General features: G+C 41.7%; 1 pseudogene; it reads left to right on the forward strand.

Annotated features, from left to right (window-relative positions):
- The window catches only part of LOC112224874, a 73775-nt pseudogene extending 63089 nt beyond the window's left edge, over positions 1-10686 (forward strand).
- Positions 10687-11648: the final 962 nt, after the last annotated feature.

Raw genomic sequence — 11648 nt, forward strand, 5'->3', positions numbered from 1 at the left:
CCTCCCCTCTCTCCTCCTCCCATCCATCTATTCTTCTAACCACCTGCCTGTTATTTTAGCGCCAATCAGTATTTGTTGTTGGATCTCTATTTGCTATCATTCTCTGTTGGTGGGTCTGTATTGATAAACATGGATTTCTAGGTGGATGTGGAGATTGGTATATTAGATACTAGTTTTAGCATGTTGGTTTAGTATGCACACCGGGGGTATTCAAGCAGGGGTCTGCAGAAATATAGATATTTTTAAAGTGCATTTAAAAATATATATATTTATTAATATCACTAGCAACAACAGAATAAATATATATATTTATTTATTCTCTCACTCATCTACACACAATAACCCATAAATTGCAAAGTGAAAACATGTTTTTAGAAATTTTAGCTAATGTATTGAAAATGAAATAAAGAAATATCTGATTCACACAAGTATTCACACCCCTGAGTCAATACATGTTAGAATCACATTTGGCAGCAATTACAGCTGTGCGACTTTCTGGGTAAGTCTCTAAGAGCTTTGCACACCTGGATTGTACAATATTTGCGCGTTATTCTTTTAAAAAATTCTTCAAACTTTGTCAAGTTGGTTGTTGATCATTGCAAGACAGCCATTTTTCAAGCCGATTTAAGTCAAAACTGTAACGAGGCCTTGGGAACATTCAATGTCTTCTTGGTAAGCAACTCCAGTTTAGATTTGGCCTTGTGTTTTAGGTTATTGTCCTGCTAAAAGGTGAACTCATCTCCCAGTGTCTGTTGGAAAGCAGACTGAATCAGGTTTTCCTCTAGGATTTTGCCTGTGCTTAGCTCTATTCGGTTTCTTTTTATCTGAAAAAAAAACTCCCTAGTCCTTGCCGATGACAAGCATACCTATAACATGATGTAGCCCCCACCATGCTTGAAAATATGAGTGCTGTGTATTCAGGACAAAAAGTTCATTTCTTTGCCAACATTTTTCCAGTTTTAATTTAGTGCCTTATTTCAAACAGGATGCATGTTTTGAAATATTTTTTATTCTGTACAGGCTTCCTTCTTTTCAATCTGTCATTTAGGTTAGTATTGTTTTTACTACAATGTTGTTGATTCATCCTCAGTTTTCTCCTATCACAACCATTAAACTCTGTAATTGTTTTCAACTCATAATTGGCCTCAATCCCTGAGCGGTTTCCTTGTTTTTACTTATTTAGGCTTGCCATAACAAAGGGGTTGAATACTTATAGACTCAAGACATTTTAGCTTTTCATTTCAAATAATTTGTACAAATTTCTAAAAACATAATTCCACTTTTAACTTATGATGCATTCTGTGTAGGCCAGTGACAGAATATCTCAATTTAAAACATTTTAAATTCAGGCCGTAACACAACGAAATGTGGAAAGTGTCAAGGGATATGAATACTTTCTGAAGGCACTGTACCTACAGTAGAAAAGAGGAGAATGTCTTATTTATAATGATGTCAATGTTATTTCTCTACTCTCAATATTGATGAAATTACACTCATAGGAACTAATTACAGTCCCTGGAGTATCTGACATAGGCTTTGAAAAAGCTCGCGTAAATAGGCTACCAGTGCGGCAAGTGCTGCTGGTAAGCTTTCTTGACATGGACATTAATTTTTGCCAAGACATGGCTAACCTTTGTTTAAACTGCTGCTCTTAGCGAAAATGTGTTTGGAGTTACCGTTCTAGCTAATAGGCTATGTTAGAATTTTTACACTTCCTCTTTCAATTATAATGTGGGGAGGTCAACAAAATTAAAAACTGTTTGCCAATTCTATTCATTTTAAAAAGTTGATTACTTCTCCCTGCCTTTATCATTCAGCTCACTGGTCACCATAGCAACACCCACCCGTACGTAGCATGCGCTCCAGCAGGTTTATTTCACTGGTCATCCCTAAAGCCAACACTTCCTTTGGCTGCGTTTCCTTCCAGTTCTCTGCTGCAAATGACTGGAACGAATGGCAAAAATCACTGAAGCTGGAGTCTTATATCAACCTCACTCACTATCAGCTGTCAGAGCAGCTTACCGATCACTGTACCTGTACACAGCCAATCTGTAAATAGCACACCCAACTACCTCATCCCCATATTGTTACTTATCCTCTTGCTCTTTTGCACCCCAGTATCTCTACTTGCACATCATCATCTGCACATCTATCACTCCAGTGTTGATGCTAAATTGTCATTATTTCGCCTCTATGGCCTATTTATTGCCTTACCTCCATACTCTTCTACATTTGCACACACTGCACATAGATTTTTCTATTGTGTTATTGACTGTACGTTTATTTATGTGTAACTCTGTGTTGTTGTATGTGTCAAACTGCTTTGCTTTATCTTGGCCAGGTCGCAGTTGCAAATGAGAACTTGTTCTCAACTGGCCTACCTGGTTAAATAAAGGTGAAATAAAAAATTTAAGATCATTCACCTGATGATAGGACAAGACATGTACAGTAGGAAAACAAATGTTTTTGATCACTTTTGATGGGGGTCCCTGGGTCTCCGGTTTGCCTGGGAGGGGGTCCTTGGGCAAGATAAGGTTGAAGACCCATGCTGTATACTAGGGAGTAGTACAGTCATGGCCAAAAGTATTGAGAATGACACAAATATAAATTTTCAAGAAGTCTGCTGCTGCTTCTTTAGAAATTTTTGTCAGATGTCACTATGGAATACTGAAGTATAATTGCAAGCATTTCATACGTGTCAAAAGCTTTTATTGACAATTACATGAAGTTGATGCAAAGAGTCAATATTTGTAGTGTTGACCCTTCTTTTTCAAAACTTCTGCAACCCACCCTGGCATGCTGTCAATTAACTTCTGGGCCACGTCCTGATTGATGGCAGCCCATTCTTGCATAATCAATTCTTGGAGTTTGTCAGAATTTGTGGGTTTTTGTTTGTCCGCCCGCCTCTTGAGGATTGACCACAAGTTCTCAATGGGATTAAGGTCTAGGGAGTTTCCTGGCCATGGACCCAAAATATCAATGTTTTGTTCCCCGAGCCACTTTTGCCTTATGTCAAGGTGCTCCATCATGCTGGAAAGGGCAATGTTCGTCACCAAACTGTTCCTGGATGGTTGGGAGAAGTTGCTCTCGGTGGATGTGTTGGTACCATTCTTTATTCATGGCTGTGTTCTTAGGCAAAATTGTGAGTCAGCCCACTCTCTTGGCTGAGAAGCAACCCAACACATGAATGGTCTCAGGATGCTTTACTGTTGGCATGACACAGGACTGATGGTAGCGCTCACCTTTATTTTTTTCCGGATGCCCGAAACAATCGGAAAGGGGATTCATCAGAGAAAATGACTTTACCCCAGTCCTCAGCAGTCCAATCCCTGTACCTTTTGCAGAATATCAGTCTGTCCCTTGTGTTTTTCCTGGTGAGAAGTGGCTTGTTTGCTGCCCTTCTTGACACCAGGCCATCCTCCAAAAGTCTTTGCCTCACTGTGCATGCAGATGCACTCATACCTGCCTGCTGCCATTCCTGAGCAAGCTCTCTACTGGTGGTGCCCCGATCCAGCAGCTGAATCAACTTTAGGAGACGGTCCTGGCGCTTGCTGGACTTTCTTGGGTGCCCTGAAGCCACCTTCACAACAATTGAACCGCTCTCCTTGAAGTTTTTGATGATCTGATAAATGGTTGATTTAGGTGCAATCTTACTGGAAGCAATATCCTTGCCTGTGAAGCCCTTTTTGTGCAAAGCAATGATGATGGCACGTGCTTCCTTGCAGGTAACCATGGTTGACAGAGGAAGAACAAAGATTCCAAGCACCACCTTCCTTTTGAAGCTTCCAGTCTGTTATTTGAACTCAATCAGCATGACAGAGTGATCTCCAGCCTTGTCCTCGTCAACACTCGCACCTGTGTTAACGAGAGAATCACTGACATGATGTCAGCTGGTCCTTTTGTGGCAGGGCTGAAATGCAGTGAAAATGTTTTTGTGGGGATTCAGTTCATTTGCATGGCAAAGAGGGACTTTGCAATTAATTGCAATTCATCTGATCACTCTTCATAACATTCTTGAGTATATGCAAATTGCCATCATACAAACTGAGGCAGCAGACTTTGTGAAAATTAATATTTGTGTCATTCTCAATACTTTTGGCCATGACTGTATGCTTCTGTATATGCAGTAGGCTAGGTGTATCCTGCTGTTTAGTATGTACACTAAAGTAGTGGCAGGTTGCTGGTTAGGTATATACTAGTTTTTAGCCTGCTTTAAGTATTGGTAGGTTGTTGTGTTCTGTCTTGTTAGGTACAGTGCATTTAGAAAGTTTTCAGTATTTACACATTGTGTTACGTTACAGCGTTATTCTAAAATGTATTAAATAAATATTTTACCTCCTCAATCTACACACAATACTCCATAATGGCATAATGACAGTAAAAAAATATATAAAATTGTGCAAATTAAAAAAAATTAAAAATATAAATCAGAAGTAACCTATTTACATAAGAATTCAGACCCTTTTCTATGAGCTCAAGTGCCTCCTGTTTCCATTGATCAACTTTTTTTATTTTTTTTATTTCACCTTTTATTTAACCAGGTAGGCTAGTTGAGAACAAGTTCTCATTTACAACTGCGACCTGGCCAAGATTAATGCAAAGCAGTTTGACACATACAACAACACAGAGTTACACATGGAATAAACAAAACATACAGTCAATAATACAGTTGAAGAAAATCTTTATACAGTGTGTGCAAATGAGGTAAGAAAAGGGAGGTAAAGCAATAAATAGGCCATGGTGGCGAAGTAATTACAATATACCATATAGACACTAGAGTGATGGATGTGCAGAATATGAATGTGCAAGTAGAGATACAGGGGTGCAAAGGAGCAAAATAAATAAATAAATACAGTATGGGGATGAGGTAGTTGAATGGGCTATTTACAGATGGGCTATGTACAGGTGCAGAGATCTGTGAGCTGCTCAGATAGCTGGTGCTTAAAGCTAGTGAGGGAGGTAAGAGTCTCCAGCTTCAGTGATTTTTGCAATTTATTCCAGGCATTGGCAGCAGAGAACTGGAAGGAAATGCGGCCAAAGGAAGAATTTGCTTTGGGGGTGACTAGAGAGATACCTGTTGGAGCGCGTGCTACGGGTGGATTCTGCTATGGTGCCCAGTGAGCTGAGATAAGGCGGGGCCTTACCTATCAGAGACTTGTAGATGACCTGAAACCAGTGGTTTTGGCGACAAGTATGAAGCGAGGGCCAGCCAACGAGAGCGTACAGGTTGCAGTGGTGGGTAGTATATGGGGCTTTGGTGACAAAACGGATGGCACTGTGATGGACTGCATCCAATTTGTTGAGTAGAGTGTTGGGAGCTATTTTGTAAATGACATTGCCGAAGTCAAGGATCGGTAGGATGGTCAGTTTTACGAGGGTATGTTTGGCAGCATGAGTGAAGGATGCTTTGTTGCGAAATAGGAAGCCAATTCTAGATTTAATTTTGAATTGGAGATGCTTAACATGAGTCTGGAAGGAGAGTTTGCAGTCTAACCAGACACCTAGGCATTTGTAGTTGTCCACATACTCGAAGTCAGAACCATCCAGAGTAGTGATGCTGGATGGGTGGGCAGGTGCGGGCAGCGATCGGTTGAAGAGCATGCATTTCGTTTTACTTGCATTTAAGAGCAGTTGGAGGCCACGGAAGGAGAGTTGTATGGCTTTGAAGCTTGTCTGGAGGTTAGTTAACACAGTGTCCAAAGAAGGACTAGAAGTATACAGAATGGTGTCGTCTGCGTAGAGGTGGATCAGAGAATCACCAGAAGCAAGAGCGACATCATTGATGTATACAGAGAAGAGAGTCGGCCCGAGAATTTAAACCTGTGGCACCCCCATAGAGACTGCCAGAGGTCCGGACAACAGGCCCTCCGATTTGACACACTGAACTCTGTCTGAGAAGTAGTTGGTGAACCAGGCGAGGCAGTCATTTGAGAAACCAAGGCTGTTAAGTCTGCCGATAAGAATGTGGTGATTGACAGAGTCGAAAGCCTTGGCCAGGTCGACAAATACGGCTGCACAGTAATGTCTCTTATCGATGGCAGTTATGATATCGTTTAGGACCTTGAGCGTGGCTGAGGTGCACCCATGACTAGCTCTGAAACCAGATTGCATAGCGGAGAAGGTACGGTGGGATTCGAAATGGTCGGTAATCTGTTAACTTGGCTTTCGAAGACCTTAGAAAGGCAGGGTAGGATAGATATAGGTCTGTAGCAGTTTGGGTCTTGTCACACCCTGACCATAGTTTGCTTTGTATGTTCTATGTTTTGTTTGGTCAGGGTGTGATCTGAGTGGGCATTCTATGTTGGATGTCTTGTTTGTCTGTTTCTGTGTTTGGGCCTGATATGGTTCTCAATCAGAGGCAGGTGTTAGTCATTGTCTCTGATTGGGAGCCATATTTAGGTAGCCTGTTTTGTGTTGGGTTTTGTGGGTGATTGTTCTTGTCTTTGTGTTTGTTACACCAGATAGGGCTGTTTTCGGTTTTTCACGTTTCTTGTTTTTGCATATTGTTCTATTTTCATCTTTATTAAAGATGTATCTAAATAACCACGCTGCGTTTTGGTCCGCCTCTCCTTCAACAGAAGAATCCCATGACAGGTCTAGAACGTCTCCCCCTTTTGAAGAGGGTGATGACCGCGGCAGCTTTCCAATCTTTGGGAATATCAGACGATACGAAAGAGAGGTTGAACAGGCTAGTAATAAGGGTTGCAACAATTTCGGCAGATAATGTTATAAAGAGAGGGTCCAGATTGTCTAGCCCGGCTGATTTGTAGGGGTCCAGATTTTGCTCTTTCAGAACATCAGCTATCTGGATTTGGGTGAAGGAGAAATGGTGGGGGCTTGGGCGGGTTGCTGTGGAGGGTGCCGGGCAGTTGACCGGGGTAGGGGTAGCCAGGTGAAAAGCGTGGCCAGCCGTAGAGAAATGCTTATTGAAATTCTCAATTATTGTGGATTTATTGGTAGTGACAGTGTTTCCTAGCCTCAGTGGAGTGGGCAGCTGGAAGGAGGTGCTCTTATTCTCCATGGACTTTACAGTGTCCCAGAACTTTTTTGAGTTTGTACTACAGGATGCAAATTTATGTTTGAAAAGCTAGCCTTAACTTTCCTAACTGCCTGTGTATATTGGTTCCTAACTTCCCTGAAAAGTTGCATATCGCGAGGGCTATTCGATGCTAATGCAGAACCCCACAGGATGTTTTTGTGCTGGTCAAGGGCAGACAGGTCTGGAGTGAACCAAGAGCTATTTCTATTCCTGGTTGTAAATTTTTTGAATGGAGCATGCTTATTTAAGATGGTGAGGAAGGAACTTTTAAAGAATAACCAGCCAACCTCTACTGACGGGATGAGGACAATGTCATTCCAGGATACCCCGGCCAGGTCGATTAGAAAGGCCTGTTTGCTGAAGTGTTTTAGGGAGCGTTTGACAGTGATGAGGGGTGGTCGTTTGACCGCAGACCCATAACGGATGCAGGCAATGAGGCAGTGATAGCTGAGATCCAAGTTGACAACAGCAGAGGTGTATTTGGAGGGCAAGTTGGTTAGGATGATATCTATGAGGGTGCCCGTGTCTACAGATTTGTGCTTGTACCAACTTGGTTGGAGTCCACCTGTGGTAAATTCAATTGATTGGACATGATTTGGAAATGCATACACCTGTCTATATAAGGTCCCACAGTTGACAGTACATTTCAGAGCAAAAACCAAGCCATGAGGTCGAAGGAATTGTCAGTAGAGCTCTGAGACAGGTTTGGGGAAGGGTACCAAAACATTTCTGCAGCATTGAAGGTCCCCAAGAACACAGTGGCATCCATCATTCTGTAATGGAAGATGTTTGGAACCACCAAGACTCTTCCTAGAGCTGGCCGCCCGGCCAAACTGAGCAATCGCGGGAGAATGACCAAGAAGGTGACCAAGAACCTGATAGTAACTCTGACAGAGCTCTAGAGTTCCTCTGTGGAGATTGGAGAACCTTCCAGAAGAACAACTATCTCTGCAGCACTCCACCAATCAGGCCTTTATGGTAGAGTGGCCAGAGGGAAGCCACTCTTCAGTAAAAGGCACATGACAGCCCACTTGGAGTTTGCCAAAAGCCACCTAAAGGACTCTCAGACTATGAGAAACAAGATTCTCCGGTCTGATAAAAACCAAGATTGAACTCTTTGGCCTGAATGCCAAGCGTCAAACATTTCCTGAGAGACCTGAAAATAGCTGTGTATCGACGCTTGTCATCCAACCTGACAGAGCTTGAGAGGATAAGCAGAGAAGAATGGGAGAAACTCCCCAAATAAAGGTGTGCCAAGCTTGCATCGTCATTCCCAAGAAGAATCAAGGCTGCAATCGCTGTCCAAGGTGCTTCAACAAAGTACTGAGTAAAGGGTCTGAATTCTTATGTGAATGTGATATTTCATTATTTCATTATTTATTTTGCCAAAATTATAAATAAAAATGTTTTTGCTTTGTCATTATGGGGTTTTGTGTGTAGATTGATGAGGGGGAAAATAATAATTTAATCCATTTTAGAATAAGTACAAAAATGTGGAAAAAAGTATAGGGGTATGAATTCTTTCCAAATGCACTGTACATACTAGTTTTGGCCTGCTGGTTTTATAGTTAAGTGTTTTGGTAGGTTGTTGTGTTTGATACCAGTTGGCTTTAGATATTAGCGTAGTGTGGCTTTGTTGTGTTTGATACCAGTTGGCTTTAGATATTAGCGTAGTGTGGCTTTGTTGTGTTTGATACCAGTTGGCTTTAGATATTCGCATAGTGTGGCTTTGTTGTATTTGCATCCCTCCAGAGTTATGCTGTGCCCCACCGAAACAAATGCAAACATTGATCTGGAAGCAAGCACCGCATCGCTCCAGCCCACTAAATGTCTCCTTACCTTTCCTCGCCTTAAACGAGATTTTGGGAGATGTGAGCAGGCATTTGTTAATTTGTAATCAGCTTGTTAATTTATGTAATTTGTTGCTGCTCAGTAAAAATAGATTGTGTTAATTTGCCGCTGTCGTTTTCCAGTACAGTCGCTTTCTCTTGCGCCAGCTCTGATCGCTGTCAAGGTTGTTTCATTCCCCCATGACTTAGAATATGGAGCAATAGAATGAGTTGTATGTTTTCCTTAGTCTCAGGTGTCATACTCTCATTGGTGGAGTGTAGTATGTTACTAAGGTCATGCTTATGCTGCCTAAAAATATATCGTGGCCCAGTTCCACATTTTTATTTGGCTTTTTCTATGGAAAGTCTACTGTGTATTGGGCTCTGCATTCTCCATTTTGTGTCGACCTGAATGTTAGCCACCTTGACTTCCCCCTTCTGTTTGCCCCATCCCCATAGGCTGCTTTATTGGCTCCATTGGAAGAAGACACAGGACGTGGGGGTGGCACTGATGACAGAAAGCCATTGGGAGGTGCCAGTGTGCCAGATATCCCTCCCCCTGTAGGGTGTGAGATCCTGCTGCGTGCATGTGTCCCGCGGCCCGCGCCCTACTCCAAGCCCTACCCCAACGCCTCATCTGTGTCCTGATGAGAGACGAATTCAGGCTGGTTGGGGCCTTCTCATCCGACACCTCCTTTTTCTGAGAGGGATAGGGACTGGTCTGGAAGATGAACCAGGGAGTTTTGTTGGTAGGTTGGATGTGCATTTGGGCTCTGTGGTCAGTGACTGAAGTAAGGCTGTGTGTGCTGCATTGCATTATGGGTGGAGCTATGGGATAATATGTGGTTTGATTGGTTCAAAACTGAAAGCTCCACCCATCTCAGGGCTCTCGCACCATCTCAGTGGTCTTCTGGGAAAATCAGAGAAACAGAACGGAGGCCGGTGAGTGGCCCATACTCATGACATTATCACTCTGTGCGACGACTCATATCAGACTGTTGGTTGGTTCTCAGAGGGCTACTGTCTATGCTGGTTTAAGTCTCTCCCCCAATTGAGTTAATTGTAGTTCAGTTTGGTGAGCGAGAGGAAAGTATTGGTCTGATATCTGTGTTGTGAACATTTTCACTTATCTGGAATCCCTTGAATTGTATCTGTTTACTTTCTTGTCTTATCATTGTTCATTTCATTGTTGATTTTGCCAATTTTATTAATTTGACTTTTCAGTTGTTTGGGGTTTAAGTGCAAAATAGACCACTCACCTGGGACCTGAACTTACTGTAACTGTTGTGTAGTAAAATAAATCTCATGCTTTTATGTTGCAAAAAACATACCAGGGGAAAATAACTGTACCCTGTTGGTGTGATAATGTGGCAGAAAATGAGTTTGGGAAGAAACCAAAATGAGGATATTTCTCTGGACCCATCTCTCTGAGTCGTACTATGCTAATTAGCATATCATTAATTTTTCTCCCTTCCACTTGATTGTGATCATTTGTGACTTACCAGTGTTGCCCAATCTGTCATTGGTTGACAGCTGACATCTCTTAGGTACTCACAACGCTCTCTGTCTGTTCTGTAAGCCCAGACACTCACACTGCCCATCGCACTTTACAATATGCAGTTCATTTGTTTACCACATCTTAAAGGGCCAATCTCCCGTTGCTACATCAATTTGTTTGACTTTTACATTTTTGATATGTACCCATTGATTCTTGAAGAATATAATTTATAATTGCCTCATGAGCTTAGTTCAACTGTCGTACCCCATCAGAACCCAAAATATAAGCTTGTTTTACTCCAATGCTTGTAAACATGTACATTTGAACAAACCGTGATTAAAACTATCATTTTAATATCATGGATGGTCAGTCCTTGCATCCATAGCTCTGTCTATGAATTTGAGAGTGGTTCCATTTCTCCAGCACCATCCCTCAGCTTTTTAGCAAAACAGTGGTGGGGAAAACACGTTATTGTTTCAACTGCTGATTGCCACTTTAAAGAATTTCTCACCATATCAATGCTTATTGATATACATGCAATTACTGTAGGTTTTCCCTTGTCACTTAAATATATTGAATCCTGGTGGAAAGTGCAATTATACACTACTGGGCAAAAGTTTTAGAACACCTACACATTCAACGTTTTTTTTTTTTGTGTGACTATTTTCAACATTGTAGAATAATAATGAAGACATCAAAATGACGAAATATCACATGGAATCATGTAGTAACCAAAAAAGTGTTAACAAATCAAAATATATTCATCGATTAGCCACCCTTTGCCTTGATGACAGCTTTGCACACTCTTGGCATTCTCTCAACCAGCTTCATGAGGTAGTCACCTGGAATGCACTTCAATTAACTTTTAACAAGGCACACCTGTTAATTTGTTGAATTTCTTTCCTTCTCAATGCATTTGAGCCAATCAGTTGTCTTGTGACAAGGTAGGGTGGGTTTACAGAAGATATCCCCATGTGGTAAAAGACCAAGTCCATATTATGGCAAGAACAGCTCAAATAAGCAAAGAGAAAAGACAGTCCGTTGTTACTTAAAGACACGTAGGTCAGTCAATACGGAAAATTTCAAGAACTTTGAATGTTTCTTAAAGTGCAGTCGCAAAAACTGTCAAGCGCTATGATGAAACTGGCTCTCAAGAGGATCACCACAGGAAAGGAGGACCCAGAGTTACCTGCTGCAGAGGATAAGTTCATTAGAGTTACTAGCCTCAGAAATTGCAGCCCAAATAAATGCTTCACAGAGTTTAAGTAACAGACACATCTTA

Source organism: Oncorhynchus tshawytscha, linkage group LG26 (genome assembly GCF_018296145.1).
Source record: "Oncorhynchus tshawytscha isolate Ot180627B linkage group LG26, Otsh_v2.0, whole genome shotgun sequence".
NCBI classification, from domain to species: Eukaryota; Metazoa; Chordata; class Actinopteri; order Salmoniformes; family Salmonidae; genus Oncorhynchus; species Oncorhynchus tshawytscha.